Source organism: Priapulus caudatus, unplaced genomic scaffold (assembly GCF_000485595.1).
Source record: "Priapulus caudatus unplaced genomic scaffold, Priapulus_caudatus-5.0.1 Scaffold16, whole genome shotgun sequence".
Classification (NCBI taxonomy): Eukaryota; Metazoa; Priapulida; class Priapulimorpha; order Priapulimorphida; family Priapulidae; genus Priapulus; species Priapulus caudatus.
Window position 1 is genome coordinate 330,697 of NW_014577077.1, and position 21,546 is coordinate 352,242.

The 21,546-nt window shown below is 43.2% G+C and overlaps 1 protein-coding gene across 6 annotated transcripts in view; it reads right to left on the reverse strand.

Moving 5' to 3' along the window:
* LOC106810328 (basic helix-loop-helix domain-containing protein KIAA2018-like) overlaps positions 1 to 21,546 on the reverse strand; it is a 129,501-nt gene that overhangs the window by 102,929 nt on the left and 5,026 nt on the right. The window contains exon 1 of one of the 6 annotated variants that reach the window (XM_014813648.1): positions 15,598 to 15,644. The exons of 4 other annotated variants lie outside the window; for them this stretch is intronic. The gene's annotated coding sequence lies outside the window, so the exon portion shown is untranslated. Of the gene's footprint in view, positions 1 to 1,022; positions 1,047 to 15,597; positions 15,645 to 21,546 lie in introns of those variants that run through there. One more of the 6 variants, XM_014813663.1, reaches the window with a different exon arrangement.

Sequence of the window (21,546 nt, forward strand, 5' to 3'; positions counted from 1 at the left end):
TCTCTCTCTCTCTCTCTCTCTCTCTCTCTCTCTCTCTCTCTCTCTCTCTCTCTCTCTCTCTCTCTCTCTGTGTGTGTGCGCGCGCGTGTGCGTGTGTGTATGTGTGTGTGTGTGTGTGTGTAGCGCATATAGGCAAGGAGGTATGAAGTGAGTGCGAAACAAGTGAAATACCACATAGTTTGATTAGTAGCGCGATATTCGCTGCGGCAGTTGTTACAGCCGACATTTGTCCGAGGACGACGAAGCCTTTACCCGTGATGCGTACGACATGTCTATTTATAACGGCTAGACGTACATCCATACTATCGTCGACTGATTGAGAAGCAGTGCGATTCTTTATACACCGGCTGACAAGAAATACGACGTGAGTCGCTCGTACCGCCTTCTTCGATCATTCATCCTCATTAAAACGTATAATATATAGTCACATGCGGAATTAAAGTGTTACTGAATGGCTGAGGTGACGTGAAGCAGGGTCACTGATGGGTGGCGGCGGCGGCTGCGCTGCTGCTGCTACAGTAACTATGCTCATTATGTTTCATTGTAATCAGTGCTAAATACATGTGATTTATGTATGCATTTATATACATGTGTAGTAATCGTTTGATTCTTCTTTAAAATTAAAATATTTTGTGCTAAATGATCCCCCTTGACTCTCTTTACAATATCAATATTCTTTACCAAAGGGTCCCCCTTAGTCTCTACCAGGAAGAGTATAGGCCCCCTCAAAATCGTAGGCCCATGCCAACTGGCCCACCTGCCCCTCCCTCTGTTCTGGCCTGTATATAGACTATTACTTACTATAGACGCTGTCTACTACTAGACTACACTCTAACTCAGTAGATAATAGTAATTATCAGTCTTAACAAGTTACAGTCATGCCTGCAGACATTTTTTATGCCTAATACAAATTTTTTATGGTCATCACCTATTATATAAACTATTATAACCTATTATAGACAACACATTAATTTAGAATATGTACACAATAAAATGTGGGAAAATAAGAGTAGACTACTCACATTTCCCAGCTGCTCCTTGCTCTATCAACTATCATGCAGCTGTATACCTGTACCAGAGTAGAGCTAGAGTGACGTAGGCCATTCGGGGGCGTCTGGCGGATACACCCACCACTGAATTATTCTGGCAGTGGCCATTCACAATACCTGAGGCTATGCCGGACATTTTCTAATGGGTGCCAGAAGGTTTCCTTTCCAGCTAATCTAGCTCAATTTTGGGGTATCGGTTTTTTAGCTCTGGCGCATGCGCCCCACCACTAAAAAATTCTGGCAGTGTCCATTCCTGATACCTGGGACCATGCCAAACATTTTCCAATAGGTTTCATGGGGTTTCCTCTCCAGCTAATCTAGCCCAATTTTGGGGTGCCTTTCAAATGACCCCACTGACCACACCCACCAGCGGCTGCCCGCCAGACTTACATTTCCTTACATGGGTATGTACACGAATCATTGCTATATGCATGAAAATTGGTTTCCTTTCCAGCTAGGCTGACCCCCCTGGGCTCCTGCACTATATATCCTGCAATTACTGTTTGCCGGCTAACGTTCTGGCTTAAAATCGCGCTTTTGAGCACACCTCGAAGTGTACTGTACTGCACATCTTCCCATGATCGTGTGAGTAAGCGCAGCTGACAGTTGATGCATCAATGTCTTTGCCCGTATGCAAGCGTGCTAAATGTTATTAGCATTATGCTGGAGCAATACTAATAATCTTGCTGATGCTGACAGCTTCATAAAGATGTGCTCTTACAAGCACACAGATACGGATCCGGATACTGATTACACCACGATAGTAAACCTATTATATTTTGATGAGTATCTGATATATGTACTAGATCTGTACATTACATATATACATATTGCCCATTGATGATTATAGGGCGTGTGAACTCAGTATAGAGAAGCAGTGTAGTTTCCTGAAGCTCATAACATATACGCAAACGCCAGCATTCATAGTTTTTCCAAGATGCTCATATAATATAGTGTAGTGCCGACTATTCTGCTATCTTCTGTTCTCATAGCATGATTATATAATAGCAGTCGCAGTCTTATATGCCGTCTTTATATAGTACGCTTGTATGGAATGCACGCACCCACACGCATGCGTGCACGCCCGCGCACACACACACGCACACACACACGCCCGCCCGCACGCACGCACACACGCACGCACGCACGCACATATCCCTCTCGCTATCTCACTCCCTCTCTCGCACACGCGCGCTGCAACACACATCTTTCTCTCACTCTCACTCTCACTCTCACTCTCACTCTCACTCTCACTCTCACTTTTACTCTCACTCTCGCTTACACTGACACTGACAAAGAAACTGACACTTACACTTACACTGACACTGACACTGACACTGACACTGACACTGACACTGACACTGACACTGACACTGACACTGACATCTCGTAGTTCGACAGCGTAGAAGTGGCAGCGTTGATAGCAGAGATAACCAGTAGACGTAGACGTAGTCACAGATTAGTTGTTTCACATGGACTTTTATTAGTAACTACACATACAAAATATATATATATACATAATACAGCCTATAGGCTACCATGCCTAGGCTCTGACTGACTACATACTGATAGTGTCTCTCTAAATCTTATATCTTCTCTCTTTCTTGCTTGTCAAATGCTGCTTACATATATGGGCTCAAACCCGGCTCTAGAAACTCGTCTGTCCAAAACCAGACCCTTGCGACAAGCAAGCGATGCCCGTTCGCAGGTGCGACATATCCCTATCACAAGGCGGATGCGGGAGGACGCGCCCGTCTATTGTCGTTTGCGCGCCGCGTCAACCACTCCTATACATGTAGATGCTCTAGGTGTGACGTGCTTAGCGTCACGTCCCGTTACCATCGCTTGCTGCATACAATACACGTATATCTTCACAAACGCTGCCTCTCTACTGGTAGTTTGCATCACCAATAATTAACTACTCATCTAAATTGAACCATGACTTCGGCTTCTTTTTACAATAACTCTTGCTGAGATTAAAACTGCCATCAGTGGGCTTCAGCCTGCAAATCCTCCCTGTTCTATACAGAAAGATCCAATTAAAACCATCAGCATACAGCTATCAAGCCAGCCAACGCGATATACGCGTACGTATAATTATATATGCACACATGGAGATAAAAACCGCATTACTTTGAATGCTAATCGTTTTCCGAATAAAAATTTGTTGCCATATTTTCATGAACGAAGTTCTTAGTAATAGGACTTAATTGAGTAGAAAAGCAAACATGTTAATTACTAAGTACTCTAAGCACTACATTTTTACTACAACCTGGGTGAGCGCGCATGACCTAAACATAGCCAACGATCACAGATGCTGAGGCGTACAGCTTCTAAGAAAACTATTAATTTGGCATTTTAGAGATCACACGCTATAGCGAGCTCTGATGTGTTCGCGTTTTTATTGTAATTTAGCAATGCGGTTAATGAGAGGGTTTATCGGCACTACTTGCGTGATTACGAGTGCATGCTCTGGACATCATCCAAGAAAGACTCGCATCTTCCAAAGACCCGCCGCACAAATGAATCATGCCACATAGAAATCACCATCAGCAGCAAATGCGTGTACAGTAACGTCACATCAAGAGCGTATAAAGAAGGGCTTCTTTATACGCTCTTGATCACATGTGATGCGTTACGAAAAACGTTATCACATTGTTTATCTGATGAAAACAAACGAAAACGCAAGCTGATAGAACTGAATGAAGTTAAAACTATACTTATTTATGGACAAGTGCAATACACGCGCGTTCCGATGAGTGGTAAAGTTTACTGCAGGTTAAAGGCCGTATGTCATTACCGCAAAAACAAGTAAATCACTAAATGTAAGGTTAATTTCAATCTGGTAACACATAGACTTAATCTTGATTAAGGGTAACACAATTATATCAAAAAATAATTATCTTCACTTAATTAAAATTAATTAATTATTTAATTATTGGTCGACCAAGGCTAATCAGATCCCTGGAATTTGTAACAAACATCTACAACAGCCTGTATATATATAGCGAACATAAGACAGGCGTGCCTTTACATAATTGCTGCAATATATAACCATGAAACATTTAAACTTATTATCTCTCAAATATATTATCATTATGTATTAAAAAAAGAATTAAATGAAGAGATTAATGCATTTAGAAAAATTGGGGTTCACCTGCTACTGGACTTATTGCTGGTTACTCCATCAAAATATACGAGTTTCTGCTGGTATAGGCTATAAAACAGTGCAATGGACAGCAAGCATGCGCCTGCATGCATTCCTGAGAATCGTAAAAAAAAACGAAAAGTGCTGCTCTAAAACAAGTTACCTGGTTACGTGACGTAAATTGCTCTAGACTAGACACGCAGACAAAGGTTGCATAGTGTACAGACGCCATCTTATGAGATGCAAGATTCATGTGCTATTGATGATGACATATGTAAACAAATTTACTTTGAAATTCAGATCAGTGCACATATTGGTGAAAATAATGAGTATCTTATTAAGACACTCGCGTTTTATCGTATACGTGTTACGCAAGGAGTACCAGTAAGTATCAAAACGTTCGAGAAAATATGAGAACGGTTGGAAAGACGTGATATCCTTGCTGTAATTGTAGTATTTAATAAACGTTGATGAGTGGTGCGCAAATGTATGCAAATGATAGGTCATCGGAGACAGGTATTACAATACTCCGTTGATACTCCTAATCCGCACTATTAGACCGGGAGCCCAGGGGGGTCAGCCTAGTTGGAAAGGAAACCAATTTTCATGCATATAGCAATAATTCGTGTACATACCCATGTAAGGAAATGTAAGTCTGGCGGGCAGCCGCTGGTGGGTGTGGTCAGTGGGGTCATTTAAAAGGCACCCCAAAATTGAGCTAGATTAGCTGGAGAGGAACGCCCATGAAACCTATTGGAAAATGTTCGGCATGGTCCCAGGTATCAGGAATGGACACTGCCAGAATATTTTAGTGATGGGGCGCATCCGCCAGACCTAAAAAACCGTTACCCCAAAATTGAGCTAGATAGGAAACCTTTTGGAACCCACTGGGAAATGTTCGGCTTAGTCTCAGGTATCGTGAATGGCCACTGCCAGAATAATTCAGTGGTTGGGTGTGCCCACCAGACGCCCCGAACTGCCCCCACCCGGGCCTTCATTATTTAGATAGATTAGCTCAGAAGTAGATATCTACTTCTGATTAGCTGGAGATCGAGGAAACCACTGATCCATCGGTCAGCTTTGCTTCTCTACCTTTTTTTTTCATGTTGTTAATTTGCAGAATAGAATCTTTCAACAAATCTCGAATGTACAACACATTGATTTGATGAAACAACATTATTCCCTTATATAAAGCACTTCTTCTCAACACTTTCATTTCTCATATACAGTGTATCAAGTAGTCACAGTGGTTATATATACAGTATAGTCCACTGCAGCGACCCCACTTAAGTGGGACTAATAATGCGAAGGAAGAAAAAGAAGAAGTGTCTTCAAAATCACAAGAAAAATCACCTGAACAGTTTCTCTCATGAAGCCATACGGCAAATAAATAAAAATAAAAATATTACTCACAAGGTCGACCATCATCACAAGGTATTAACACAAAGGTATTTTATTTCTATAAAATGAAACATCATATGGCATACATTTACAATTCCAAATCACATTATTGCCTCCCAATTTAGCAATCCAGTAATTAAAATCCATTTTAATAATCAACTATCAAATTTAGTTCAAACCATCATGTTTTATGTCATTTATCATATTTGATCTTAACTTTAACCCCCCTTGCAGACCCCCAGAAAAAGTGAAAGTACAAAGTTGTACCTAATTAAAGGTTCCAAACCCATGTAAATATCTAGAGCTACTATAGACCAAACTTTGATCGTAGCATCTATAAAATTTGTGTTCGCTACAAGAACGCCCGTCTTCCACCTCCACATCAGAGTCTCATCAACTCCATGCTTCCGCCACGAATCGCTGCAGTACTTCCAACTCGGAATATCTAGCTGTCACGCATTCAACCTCCATGTCCCCCTGGGGGTTAATGACATTTGAAACTAAGCTCTCTGGTACGGTCGGACCTCGCAACCATGTTGGCTCATAGTGTCCCTTCAGAGACAACCCATAACGTGGTGCAACCGTCCCCAGGAGATGCTGTCCAGGCACGTGTCGCTCAACGCGGTAACAACGTGTTCGTCGTAGCCTCATCTCTAGGGTGACGGAAAGTGCGGCTTGCGACGTTCCCAGTGGATTGGTGTGGGTGCGTGCGTGCGTGGCGTGTGCGTGAGTGCGTGCGTCGTGCTCGTGTGCGTGCCGGTGTGTGTGTGTGTGTGTGTTGTGTGTGTTGCGCGCGCGTGTGTGTGTGTGTGTGTGGTGTGGTGTGTGTGGTGCGCGCGCGCGCGCGTAAGGTACCCTGTGTTGTGTAAGGTGTGCGTGCGTGCGGCCGTGGCGCTCGTGCGTGCAGTGCTGGTGGTGTGTGGTGGGTGTGTGTTAGAGAGAGAGAGAGGGTGGCCGTGGCGGGCGTGTGCTGAGTGCGTGTGGCGGGCGTGTTGCGTGGTGTGTGTGTTTGTGTGTGGTGTGATTTGAGAGAAGAGAGAGCTGTTGCGTGTGGTGGCGGTGAGTGTGCGGCGGCGCGTGTGAGTCTACTCTCTCTCTCTATTCTCTACAATATCTCTATCTCTATCCTACTCTATCCTACTCATATCTGCTATCTCTCCCTCTCTCTCTCTCGCTCTGCTCTCTCTCTACTCTCTCTCTCTCTCTCTCTCTCTCTCTCTCTCTATCTCTATCCTACTCTATCTCATCTCTATCTCTCTCTCTCTCTCTCTCCTCTCTCTCTCTCTCTCTCTCTCTCTCATCTCTAATCTCCTCTCTCATCTAAATCTCTTCTCTCCTCTCTCTCTCTCTCGCGCGCCTCGCTCTAGTGCTGTGTGTGTGTGTGTGTGCGCAGCGCGAGCCGCGTGCGTGCGTGCGTGCGTGCGTGTTAGCGCATATAGGCAAGCAGGTATGAAGTGATGCGAAACAAGTGAAAACACATAGTCATTAGAAGCCCGCAGATCGGCTGCGGCAGTTGTTACAGCGCGACATTTGTCAGCGGGACGACGAAGCCTTACCGCGTGCAGGCGTACGACATGTCCATTTAAACGGCTAGACCGTACATCCATACAATCGTCGACTGATTTGAGCAAGCAGTGCGATTTCGTAATACACCGTGACAAGAAATACGACCGTTGAGCGCTCACCGGCCTTCCCTCGATCATTCATCCTCATTAAAACGTATAAATATAGTCACATGCTGGAATTTGAAAGGTACTGAATGGCGAGGTGACGTGAAGCAGGGTCCACTGATGGTGGCCGCAGGCGGCTGCGCTGCTGCCTGCTACAGTAAATAGCTCATTTGTTTCATTGTAATCAGTGCTAAATACATGTGATTTATGTATGCATTATATACATGTGTAGTAATCGTTTGATTCTTCTTTAAAATTAAAATATTTCTGGTGCAATGATCCCCCTTGACTCTCTTTACAATATCAATATTCTTTACAAAGGGTCCCCCTTAGTCTCTACCAGGAAGAGTATAGGCCCCCTCAAAATCGTAGGCCCATGGCCAGAGCTGCCGCCACCTGCCCTCCCTCTGTTCTGGCCTGTATAAGACTATTACTTACTATAGACGCGTCTACTACTAGACTACACTCTAACTCAGTACGATAATAGCATTATCAGTCTAACAAGTTACAGTCATGCCTGCAGACATTTTTATGCCTAATACAAATTTTTATGGTCATCACCTATTATATAAACTATTATACCTATTATAGACAACACATTAATTTAGAATATGTACACAATAAAATGTGGGAAAATAAGAAGTAGACTACTCAACATTCCAGCTGCTCCTTGCTCTATCAACTATCATGCAGCCTGTATACCTGTACCAGAGTAGAGCTAGAGTGACGTTAGGCCATTCGGGGCGTCTGCGGATACACCCACCACTGAATTATTCTGGCAGTGGCCATTCACAATACCTGAGGCTATGCCGGACATTTCCTAATGGTGCCGAAGGTTCCTTTCCAGCTAATCTAAGCTAAATTTGGGGTATCGGTTTTTTAGGTCTGGCGCATGCGCCCCACCACTAAAAAATTCGGCAGTGTCCATTCCTGATACCTGGGACCATGCCAAACATTTTCCAATAGGTATCATGGGGGTTCCTCTCCAGCTAATCTAGCCCAATTTTGGGAGTGGGGGCAGTTGGGGGCGTCTGGTGGATACACCCACCACTGAATTATTTCTGCAGTGGCCATTCACGATTACCTGGGACTATTGCTGAACATTTTCAATGGGTGCCAGAAGGTTTCCTTTCCAGCTAATCTAGCTCAATTTTGGGGTATCGGTTTTTAGCTCTGCGCATGCGCCCCACCACTAAAAAAATTCTGGCAGTGTCCATTCCTGATACTGGGACCATGCCGAACATTTTCCAATAGGTTTCATGAGGTTTCCTCTCCAGCTATCTAGCCCAATTTTGGGGTGCCTTTCAAATGACCCCACTGACCACACCCACCAGCGGCTGCCGCCAGACTTACATTTCCTTACATGGAGTACACGAATCATTGCTATATGCATGAAAATTGTGGTTTCCTTTCCAGCTAGGCTGCACCCCCTGGGCTCCTGCACTATATACCTGCAATTACTGTTTGCCGGCTAACGTTCTGGCTTAAAATCGCGCGCTTTGAGCACACTCGAAGTGTACTGTACTGCACATCTTCCCATGATCGTGTGAGTAAGCGCAGCTGACAGTTGATGCATCAATGTCTTTGCCCGTATGCAAGCGTGCTAAATGTTATTTAGCATTATGCTGGAGCAATACTAATAATCTTGCTGATGCTGACAGCTTCATAAAGATGTGCTCTTACAAGCACACAGATACGGATCCGATACTGCATTACACCACGATAGGTAACCTATTATATTTGATGAGTATCTGATATATGTACTAGATCTGTACATTACATATATACATATGTGCCCATTGATGATGTATAGGGCGTGGAACTCAGTATAGAGAAGCAGTGTAGTTTCCTGAAGCTCATAACATACCCAAACGCCAGCATTCATAGTTTTTCCAAGATGCTCATATATAGTGTAGTGCCGACTATTCTGCTATTTCTGTTCTCATAGCATGATTATATAAAGCAGTCGCAGTCTTATATGCCGTCTTTATATAGTACGCCTTGTATGGAATGCACGCACCACACGCATGCGTGGCACGCCCGCGCGCACACACACAGCACACACACACGCCGAGCGCCGCACGCACGCGCACACGCACGCACGCACGCACACCATCCCTCTCGCTATCTCACTCCCTCTTCTCGCACACGCGCGCTGCAAACACACATCTTTCTCTCACTCTCACTCTCACTCTCACTCTCACTCTCGCTTACACTGACACTGACAAAGAAACTGACACTACACTTACCCCTGACAGCTGACCACTGACCCTCGACACTGACACTGACACTGACAATGACACTGACACTGACACTGACACTGACACTGGCACTGACACTGACAATAACACTGACACGGACACTTGCTCTTTCCCCTCCCTCGCATTCACAACAGCTGATGGATGCACGAAATTTGCATGACTTTATGCCCTTAATTTATAGAAGGGAAAACATGAATAAACCAGCATCAATCGCATGAACCCTGTGTCCCAAAGGCTTAACGCTCACGGTGACACCATCATGGTACTATCTTGTAGTTTACTCAGTGAATGTACTTAATTAGCATATGAACAACGCAACGCATATAAAATGGACGTGTTCATCATGCAAATTGCGCGTGACAATTGACGTTCAACAGTTTTAAGAGTATAGAAATTATAATGCCATGAAGCGGAAGGTGGAAGTGCACACGGAAATTGAGCACTAACAGGCTGAATAATTGTTATCGTAATGGCCCTGCGTGGTCACACGGAAAACCGGGGTTAAGGCTTCGCATAACGTATAAGCTTCGTTATGGGCAAACTGTCACTACGACTAAAAGGAAATGCCACAATTCTGCAATCTAAATGGCAGAAATACATTAAATTTGTGAGTTTCCAGTTTAGTACGGTGTTGCATCACTGCTGATTAGCCATTGTCATTTTAATAGCATCGTCATTCAAATGAATAGAATGCATAATTTATATCGTCCTTGGCTAAATTTGTATAGAATAAATATATTTTCATCTCATCATCTCCTATTTCTGTATTTTAGATATTAGGATGCATTTGAAACTAGAAAGGGCAGTTGTCGCCAACTACATTTATCCCCCGTGATCTAGTATAAATGAAATATTTCTGTAAGGACGTAGAAGGTAGGTAAAGTTAAATAAGTCACAAAGTCACACATCTGCCTGAGATGTGCAAGTATGTTAAAATTGGTTGCCTTAGGGGTTTTGGTACGCAACACACTTTCTCCCCAAGATGTGTAAGTATACGAAGTTTGCTCACGCTAGGTCAATTAGGGGCCGAGTTATAGAGTGGAAGGGAAATATGATCAAGGTCAAGGTAAAGGTCAAATAAAGTTCGTAGTGACCTGGTTTTGGTACGCTGCGCACCTTCTCCCCAAGATGTGTAAGTATAGGCCTACCAAGTTTGGTAGCGCTAGGTCAATTAGGGGTCTAGTTATAGAGCGGAAGGGGAAGTGTCTGCGGCGGCGCCAAGCGGCGGCGGCGGCGGCTGGCCAGACATGAAACCATAGTATCCCCGCCGACTTTGTCGCGGGGGATACAACTACCGTTTTAAACATTTAACTACAACTACTCAGCCTGATTGATTTCACCATACACCAGCATGCGCACAATGTCTTGCTTTGTGTATATTATGCGTTGCAGTTCTATATATTGCGAAATAACAGTAAAGAGGGTAATTTGGTTACAACTCGTATCACGATTAGGGTGAATATCAAGTATTCAAAGCATCGTGGCCTCTGCTAGTACCCATATTATTTGACTCCCATGGTAAAAGATGTAGGTATTATTAAGTTAATGGTTCTTTAAGAAACAAACAATCAAAACATTAGCAGAGATCGGCTCGAAAATAGAGCAAATATTACAAATATTACAATTATTTTAATATTCAGCTAGTAGCAAAATGGTAACTGAAATTTCATATGGGGAAACTTGCCTGACCAGCACATATATGCATATAAGATGAACATGAACGAAGAAGGAAAAAATCGAAAACGAGGAAATTTTTCCAGCTAAAAAGGAGGCAGGAGATCATTGCCCGCTGTCCTAAACACGGGTAGATCTGTATCGCCTGTTTTCTCGGCGATTTCACATCGCCTTTTCATCAAACGCCTCCAGTTCCTCATCCTTCCTCTTTGGATCTCCCTCACGCCATCTATTTCCCCAACAGTTTTCTTAACCAATACCAAGTTCTGAACACCTCATTTCGCCATCACCTGTCTACCAACTCCCTCAATTTTCTCTTCCCCATATATTCCTCCCCTCCTACTCCAACCTACACAGCCATCTATTTCATCTTCATTCGCTTTCTTCCTGTCCCATGTGGATATTACGCCTCTTTCAGTCAGAACAATTTATTTTCAGGGTTAATCGGTCAATGTTGTTACAACAAGAGACCTTGTTGTAGCTGGGCTCACAGTCAGCGCCAGTAAAAAGACTTCGGAACAGTCTAGCACCGGCTGTGCAAAGCTCACTTAAAAACGTCACCACCGACTCTACTAGGAGGTTTCATAGCATGATTGTACTCTCCTATTTGAATTTCCTAAAGCGTAATAGAAATTTACTGCATCACAAACGTGATTATAGGTACAACGGTCAGCTCTAATTACGCACATCCTTCATTGCATTGCGTAATGCAAGTAAGGGCATTGTAATGAGAGCTAGATATAGATCCGCGATTCTCGGGTCATTGAGAGAATCAAGAACATCCAATCAAAGGTCGCTGAACGTTTTCCCACCACCATCCGCCTTTCTAATCACTGACTCGCAGTCCCTAGAAACACAGACGAATATATGACTGATGGTAGGTATGCCATAGTCCCGAAATTCGATTCCTGATCAATAGTCGCGAGTTAGTTGGAAATAGTGCGTTATGAGTTCGGTAAATCTAAAACCTTCGTACGAAATACATGAGAAATGACTGGCTAGTCGTATTGTCACATGAAGCTTGTCCAAGCTATTCACGCAGGCAACTGTACTCGGGCTATAGTCCTAGAGCTATTCAATATTCATACACTATCACGTACTTGCACTGATCTATTTACAGAACACAGTTGTTCTGGTCAAACATGATAGACATATCTCATTCGTATTTTCCTGGGCATCTTCTCTATCGCAACTCTGCATCTTATATAACCAATCATTCATTGAACTACGAATTTAATTCGATCAGTACACGTGTTCCCGACACGAACGTTTGCTTACACGTGCACATTCTACTCAACCCTTGCAGTCTGCTTACGCTCACAAATAACAACCTAAGTCAGCTACACAACTCATCATACGATCGGCAGATCTATCCCATTTTATTACTGTCGCGCAGGCAGGCAGGCCCCGTGCATCCATCCATCATTCAGGCTAATCACAGTGAAGTAGATATGTACACACGGAGCGGCAGCCGTACTCATAGTCATACAGTGAACACCATGAAGGGTGATTGGAACACTGCCACACTATCAAATGCATATTGCAAGTCTTCCTGCGAAGTCGTGTGGTTTCCCACGCAGAATCCTAAAAAGACTGTTCACAGAAAATATCGGTGTCCGAATTTTTACGCGAAAAATAACTGACGCTAGACGCAAAAACTATTAGCTGTCTGACTACAAGAACGCAATCATAAAAGGTAGCTGCATGAGTTTGCATTCCATCATTGCTTGTCATAATCACTAACCACGTTACACGCGGATAATTAGCTACTGTAATTAATCAAATACTGTCAATATTTAAGTGTGCATTGGCACTTAATATACATGGGATTTTTTTTTTAAAATGTCCTACCACAATATTTATCAAGTGAACAGTCCACGCACTCGTGTGATGAGGGAGAATAGAGAAGGGGCAATGAAAAGAGAACGCAAGGAAGGGGCAGATTTGTATAGTTCCCAAAATTCATAACTATTCCAATATTTATGCACGATGCCAGGTAAATCGGTAAAGGTGACGCTGCCAGGTTCATTATTTATGGTCAATTATTACGTACCAATTATACTGTTTCGGGACAATAACTTTTAATTATGTGAATCCATGCAATAATTATGTTTCGCTCTCACAGCAGTAACTTCTGACGGAGGACAAGCGCTGCAGGTCTCCCATGTGCTTCCATGTGACAAATTTCTCTAGTAACCAATTTGTCTGTGATGCATTTACAGTATCGAATTCTTCCACGCCATAACACAGCTTAATTTTACAGCAATTTTCTTTCGAGCTATGACTTCACATCGTACTAACATCTTAGATTCAATTGTGACATATTATGTCATGGGCATGAAATGTTACGTTGATAGAAGCAAGTCCATAGCCACGGGATAAACATATTTTCACACATGTGTCGTGACTCATGTTGTACTTCTAAACACTTCTGCAATAGCAAATGTGAATTTCTGTCCAGACCATGTTTGTATGTAAATAATAACACATTAGCAGGAGTCTTCTAATATTTATAATAATACGTGTTGATAAAAAACATTATTTTACTCTTGATAGTATCATACCTAAACATAAATACACATATCTGCATTGCTTTCGACTACATTCGTACGCCCGCATTGACGATTCAAGCTACACCCGTTCGCAGTCAGCTTCTATCAGACGTCAAAATGTCATCTCTTGATCGAAAATCTTGTGATGATGTGACATTTCGTTATGCAGACCGTGACGCGTACACGACAAAAATTGCTCGCTTCATACTGCATCCAGGCTCGGTTACAATCAAAACTGCTGAATCGAATCCTAACTGCGCCGCGGTGGTATTGAACAGCTGCATCACTCGTTACCCACCAACTGAACTGCTCGTTACTGACCATCAAACTGTGACTGCACAGTGAGGGAGAAGCATAGAGAGGGTAAGGGGGAGGGGAGGGATGGGGAGACGGATGGGCAGCTAGACGGATGGCTGGACGGACGTACAGATGGATAGATGAGCACACATACAGACGGCCGGACAGACAGACAGACAGCCCGATCGACGGACGGACGGACGGACGGACGGGGGGCGGGCTGGCAGGCAGACAGAGACAGACAGAAAAAGAAAGATACATTCACAATTGGAGAGGGAGATTGAGCGAGAGAGAGAGAGAGAGAGAGAGAGGGAAGACTGACTGCTAAGGCTTAAGCAGGCAGGCGGCGGGCGGGCAGACAGACAGATGGAGACAGAGATAAATAGAGTAGAGATCTATAGAAATATTCCCAAATGCTCATCGCGGTCGCTCGCCAAGCGCACAGATCATGAATCCAAACTCATCATGGACACGACTGGGTGGCTCTAAGCTCATGTATTTACACAGAGGCAACCGATCTTTGATGATTGACCGACAGAACTATGGCTGGCGCAAAGTGGGCCCAAAATTTGCCTAGTCGTAGGTTGTGCGTATCCCGCGTAACGCATATGCTAATATCCGTCATATTGTTCGACATACTCGTTCTATTAGTATTACTCAACATTTGCGCCAGTGTTTGAAATTGAGATTTTGACGACGGAGTAAAAAGACTTTTCATGCGCGAGAAATCGGAACACAGCTCTGAAAGACGTCCTACAGACCATGACCCGATCGAGAGCTGAGCATACGCAAAAATAACTCTTAAATCCTCCCGATGATACATTTCTAAAAAAACAAAGTTAAGGCTCGAGTTTAATGACAGCGAGATACATGATAGCCGAACTATTCTTAACATGACTCGCAGCTCTGATGCCCGGGTAACTTAGTACTAATACTAGTACTAGTTGCTTACTGCAGCGACATAGCGTCGCAAGCTCTGTAAATGAGTACGCTGAGTATAGATGAAACACATAGTAACGACCGAATACGCAAACATAAATGTCAACGCACTTGTGCTTAACGACCTACACCGGGCAAATGCAAAATTGACCGCACGAAAATGCTCACGAGCAACATTGGATAGTATGCGCGTGCGTGCATGCGGGGTGTGCGCGCGTGCGCTCGCGTGTGTGTGAGAGAGGGCGGAATGAATAGAACTGGCTCGACGCATGCGACCTGAAGCATGTCTTGATCACACAATTTGGCTACATGCCCGATTCATCCGAGATGCAATGCATCTCGGCTCTGCGCGTCAAACGACTGGGAAACCAGTCACCGAGCTTTTGAAGCGGGCGATTCTACTCGTTCACTTCAAGGAACTGGAGATTTATTATCTGTTGTGTAATTGACGTCATCGCTTTCGGTCAGAAAAAAATAAAACATCAAGAAATATCGCGATGTTTAGATCAGCCACTCTGATGCTTTGATATGGTGGTGCAGCTGTAACGATGCCTCAGTGCATATTTCATATCACTGAACTCTGAACATAGGTAATGTGGTACTTACTATGGTCACTCTCCCTTCCTGATGCAAATGACGTGGCCAAGACGACACTGTAAAGCGTTAGTATTAGTATTAGTATTATCAAGAGTTGGTATTATATTATTATATTATATTGTACTATTATTATATTATTTTTATATTATATTAATATTAGTAGTATTAGTAGTATAGTTATTGAAACAACATCTGGAGTACATGAACAATTACCGTTCGTACTCCTGATAATATACTATAAAGCAGTGGTTCTTAACCTGGGTTCGACCAAACCCCAGGGGTTCGGTGAGCCAGTCACAGGGGTTCGGCGCAGGTCCTCCGAAACGCACTAAAATTTTGCTAGAATTTGCTAGAATTCTTATTTTTTGTTCATTCTTGTCACGCTTTCCAATTATAGTCTTGAATGTTGATGAAATATGTTTTATTTTTGGATTAATTAAAATTGATTAAAATTTATTCGTTTTTGTCAAATTTGAGGGGTTCGGCGAGTGAGCAGTGGGTTTCGTTAGGGTTCGTTGCCTCTAAAAAGGTTAAGAACCACTGCTATAAAGGCTATAGTATGGCTATATAGTGTCTAATTTTACATTCATATCGTAGTAGTATGTTGGATTGGTTGCTGCATGGTACGGGTTACTATAGAATACTGCTCCAGTACAGTATGAGTGCTCTGTCGCTCGCGCGTCACTGCGCATTTATACTACACATTATACTGTATATAAGACGGCGATCGGCGATTCAGAAAGACTAATTAATAAAACGCTTGATCAGCGCATTTTGTGGAATCATTTGAGGATTTCTAGTACATGAATACGCAATTCGACTTTATTTACTATTAGTAATATTTTATTCGTTGTTGTTGCAGGTGCCTATGCCCGACCTGTAAGTATTTTATGCGATTTAACACGGCTCTATGTGCTGAGTAACCGGGAAGGTTCTCGAACCTGACACACATTCCGAAAGAATTTCTGCCATTTACGTAGGAAATATCACAACGTGTGTTTGTGTGCTGTTGTAGTATATATACGTGTAGAGACGAGGAGACCAAGTTCCTATACACATCCAGCCTCGTACTAACAAAAGACTCATAGCGAGCTGTGATAAAGCACATTGTAAACGCAGAGAATAGGTTCAATATACTCTCAGCCCCGTACTCACACGTTTCCTGGCAAGGTGTATAATACACATGCCCAAGCTACGCACACAGTAAAGGCACGGCCCTCTGTTGTGGTCCCACATATTTCTGCTGTATTACACCATCGCTAGGCAACAGGAATAGCACACCCGTCAATCTGATACTGGAACATTCCTAAAACCGCATCACTTGCAATCATTATACTTTACACGGGGGTATGAATGGTATACGCTGTGTGTAATGGCAAGTGAATTAACATGGGTGTAAAGAACAGTTGTTACAGAAACATTAGTCACGTTGGCCAAGTTAATCATGGACGTTTTATTAAACCTCCACATATATAACTAGAGCACTCGGAGAGCGCAGACCTCTGCCAAGCCAGCTGAATTCTCTCACTGTAAAAAATTATATTAATTAATTGGATCCGGATCACCACCAAAATGTAATCAATTCCAAGTTAGCCCATTTCTGACCTATCCTGAAAATTTTATGACAATACGTCCATAGCTTTTTTAGTTAGGCTGTACACAAAGAACGGTGTTACATACCCACAAACGAACAAACACACGCCGCGAACAAACACGAACAAACGCGGTGAAAACATAACCTCCTGCCATTCCCTTGGCGGAGGTAATCAGGAACACACGAGAAAGTGTTCGACTTTTAATATATGAACTCCTTGTAGAATATATCATGAGCCTACAATACAGCGTGTACCCATCACGCATACTTTTCTGCAATGCCCCCCCCCCCAACTGGGGAGAAGCAAAATTAGAATGCCAGCAGGAGGTGTAACATAAGTTGGCAAATTCGAAGTGCTGTTAACTTCATCTTTTAGACGAGTTGTTACAAAAACAGATAAACAACCGAATTGAAACGGGCCCGTGTTTTTGCATGCTACCACGGTATTATTAGCTCTTAATGCTATCAAAAAACAAGTGACATAATAGCCAACTAGTTTGCTAATAAAAATCATGGATAGCTAGATCCGAATAGCAACCTTTATGAACCACACATCAACTAGAACCAGGTTATCTACGTGTCACTATGGGTGTAGGAGAATTGGTCGCAGGAAAATTAGTCACAAATAGTAAACCTCGCTTCACTACCATAAAGAGCAAGAGGTAGGAAGCAAGGGAAGTAAAGGAGTAATGGAGATGGAGAAGAGTTGGTAAAATGATGTGGAAGAAAGCGAGAGAAAGGAATGTGGAGAGGAAGGAGGAGCGGCAGAAGAGAGAGGAGGGAGAAGGTGGAGAAGCAGGCGAGGTTATGGAGAAGGGGATGTAAAGGAGGAAGGAGTAAGACGATGAGGGAGAAAGAAAGTAGAAGGTAAAGGGAGAGGGAAGGTGGATGACGGATGAGGAGGTAAAGGGTGGAGGAGGTAGAGACGGGACCACAAACTGCATAATTTCATCCTGCCTGGCACCTTAAATTTTAAACCATGTACCAAGGTAAAATTATAATTAAATTTATATTATATTTAAATAAAATTATATATTCCTATGAGTATTTAGTTCTATAATTCTAAAGCCAATTCCCACAGATATACCACGTAAAACCACGGATTCTTTGCACACGTTTTTATATCGAGGTATTACCAGTTCATAGCACGTTGGTCTGTGATTGGTATAAATGTTATGTACGTCCTCACAACTGTGCACGCGCCCACACCGATTTTGGCGCTACCGATTTATCTAAAAGTGAGCTATGCACGTAAGCGTATACACTCCACACATATCAGTTTTATTAAACACAGTGATCAAACGTTCAGATATCCCAAACTAAACAACCTCTAAGCACAAAAAACTGCTATTCTTATTCGCAGCTGCGCATTGTGCCTGTACAGTGCAACACTTGCACAGATACGCAGTAAATACTCCCCAGCCAGAGTAAACGGCCGAAATATCGCGTTCTTCATGTTGTTCTTCTGAATTGCTGTTCTAAACATCTCCTATATAACGTACAAAATTTAGAAAGGGCGATAAATATTTACACATAATGAGGATGTATATTAAATTATATAACCTATGAAACACCACCAGTTATATTATGATGCACTATAAAATGACCCCTGGGCCACAACAGCACGGGTACAGCACACATCAATCTGTATGATACTCCCATGAAATAATTACCATTAATACCATTACTGGTACGTAATGGTGACTACGCCTTCAATTAAATAATAACATAAAAGCATTTGCAGAGACAAACTCGACTGCGTTTTGAGTAATTACAGTGGAGCAATTAACCTATCAGTACGACAATCTACAACTGCACATCATCCCATTGCTGACACCATAGAATTAGTATAGATAACCTATAGGATGGTTATCTATACTATTTCTATGGCTGACACACACACACAGCTCGCGGTTTTTGAGCGTCGCAACCGCAAATAACGCTATTATAGCGAAGTGATCGCACTACCCCGTGGTCGCCATCTACAAAGATGACAAACCAGATGATTAGTCACACACTTCACCATTGTGACCGCTAACAAAGGCAGGGTCCGCGCAATAATCTGACTTAATAACCGCAGCACCTGGAAAGCAGCAGACTGCCAAACAAAGAACAGAGGCTCGCGCGCCTTGCCGCCCAATCTGCCCGCGCACGGAACAAGACCTGTTACCGCAACGACACGCGCCGTGATAAAACCATACATCACGCGTCACGATATTGTTGTTTCCGAGGGCGCTCTTTGTTGAGTGGGAATGACAGGAGCATACTTAGGTAGGTTTCTGCGCGGCTGAGGGAAATCGATCCGCAGTTAGCTAGCACGCACGTACTATATTCGCGATGCGATCGGGCCGCTGTTTTAGCACATCTACCAGTACCAACCACAGCGTGAATGGCTGGCTGGCTGCCGAGCTACCGACGCGGATAACACACGCCGCCGCTGACGCCGATGTGCACGGCACATGCTTGCTCGCAATCAATTATGAATGGACTCTCAGCCTCGGAAATATATACGTACATACGCGCCCACGCACGCACGCACGATGCGCGTGCAGGGCGCGATATCATTCATGCGTTCATGCATACAAACGCACTGCCACTTAAGTGTCTTTAGTCTTGTCATTTTGAAGTCCGCGTTTACAAAATAAATAGTGACACTTACGCACGCACACACACACACGCATGCACACATGCACGCACGCACGCACGCACACACACACACACACACACACATGCACCCATATATTTTATACGCTTTTACCACATCACCGCCTGTACATGCTAGTTAGCTCAATACTCTTCCGTAATTACTTAGCCATGTATTCCACACTCTTGTGTCTATTTCTTCGCCCATAAAACACGAATTTGACAGCGTACAGTCAATCTTTTTAATTTCAATCTCAAAAATTTCCTCTTGCACGCGAACTGGGCTAGAGAAAATATTATCAGTTCCGATGTCATAATGGAAAGGGAGGCTGCATGTGCTCTCTGCATGTGCTGGGGTAGGGGGTAGAGATCATGCACAAACTAAGTGCCAGACAATTACCAGCTATTTGTATGCAGTAATGAATCTGAACAACGAACAGCTCCAGCTCTCGGATCCTCTCATCCTCTTAATTTACGCAAGAAAGCGCGTAGAAAACGAACGCAGCGATGCAGGAAATGGCTTGGTGCCCTGAAAATTCGAACGTTATTGTGTTATACATCAAAGAGTCCTATAAGAGGACGGACAACATGGCCTCATATACACGGTCTCGAGGATTCCCACGCCAACCCGCCCGTCTGCCCGCTTCAATACCGTCGTTTTGCCCCATTTGCATATAAAAACATAACTAACTAGAGCATTCGGAGAGCACAGACCTCCGCCAAGGCAGCTCAATTCTCTCACTGTGAAAATTTGTATTAATTAATTAATTAAATAATTAATTGGATCCGGATCGCCACCAAAATGTAATCAATTCTAAGTTACCCCATTTCTGACCTATCCTGAAAATTTAATTAATTAATTAATTAATTGGATCCGGATCACCACCAAAATCTCATCAATTCTAAGTTAGGCGATTTCTGAACTATCCTGAAAATTTTATGACAATCCGTCCATAACTTTTTCAGTTAGGCTGTACACAAACCCACACACGCACAAACCAACAAACACACGCCGGTGAAAACATAACCTCCTGCCAACCCCTTGGCGGAGGTAAATATATATTATTGGTTTATGATATGACGTCAAAATATTATAACCTGCTTGCCAACATTCTTATGCACTCACTCACGAACGCACGCACGCACTCACGAACGCACACATAGCTTACTAATACTATGTGTATTACTCACGAACGCACACATAACACACGGATTACTGCATGAAGGCCGCGTTAAAATGTGAAGGCTGAAACACATATTGGCACAGACAATTAAATTTTGAACAGAAAGCTGCTGAATTTCAAAATACACGGTAGCCACGGGATTAGCCATTATTCACATGATCAGATATCAATTTCCATATCTGTGACGACAGTCTACAGATATCAGTGTTTTCAGCAACAAACAGTTACCGCAATAACAATTATTGCTGACAATGTTGATTAATAACTACCTGGGCGTGGGAAGGGAAGGGCCGTAGGCAAGTCAAAACCTAATCATTATTGGTCCTTAAAGGTTTGTCCAAGTTTCGACACTGGCTGCCGATGCGCATCAGACTCTTGTGCAAGCGGTTTCCTCACACATAAGCAATACACAAGGCGAATTAAACGTCTTGTGATCAATCTTTATGTCTCTCTATCTCTATCTCTCTCTCTCTCCCTCCCTCCCTCCCTCTCTCCCTCTCTCCCTCTCTCCCTCTCTCCCTCCCTCCCTCTCTCCCT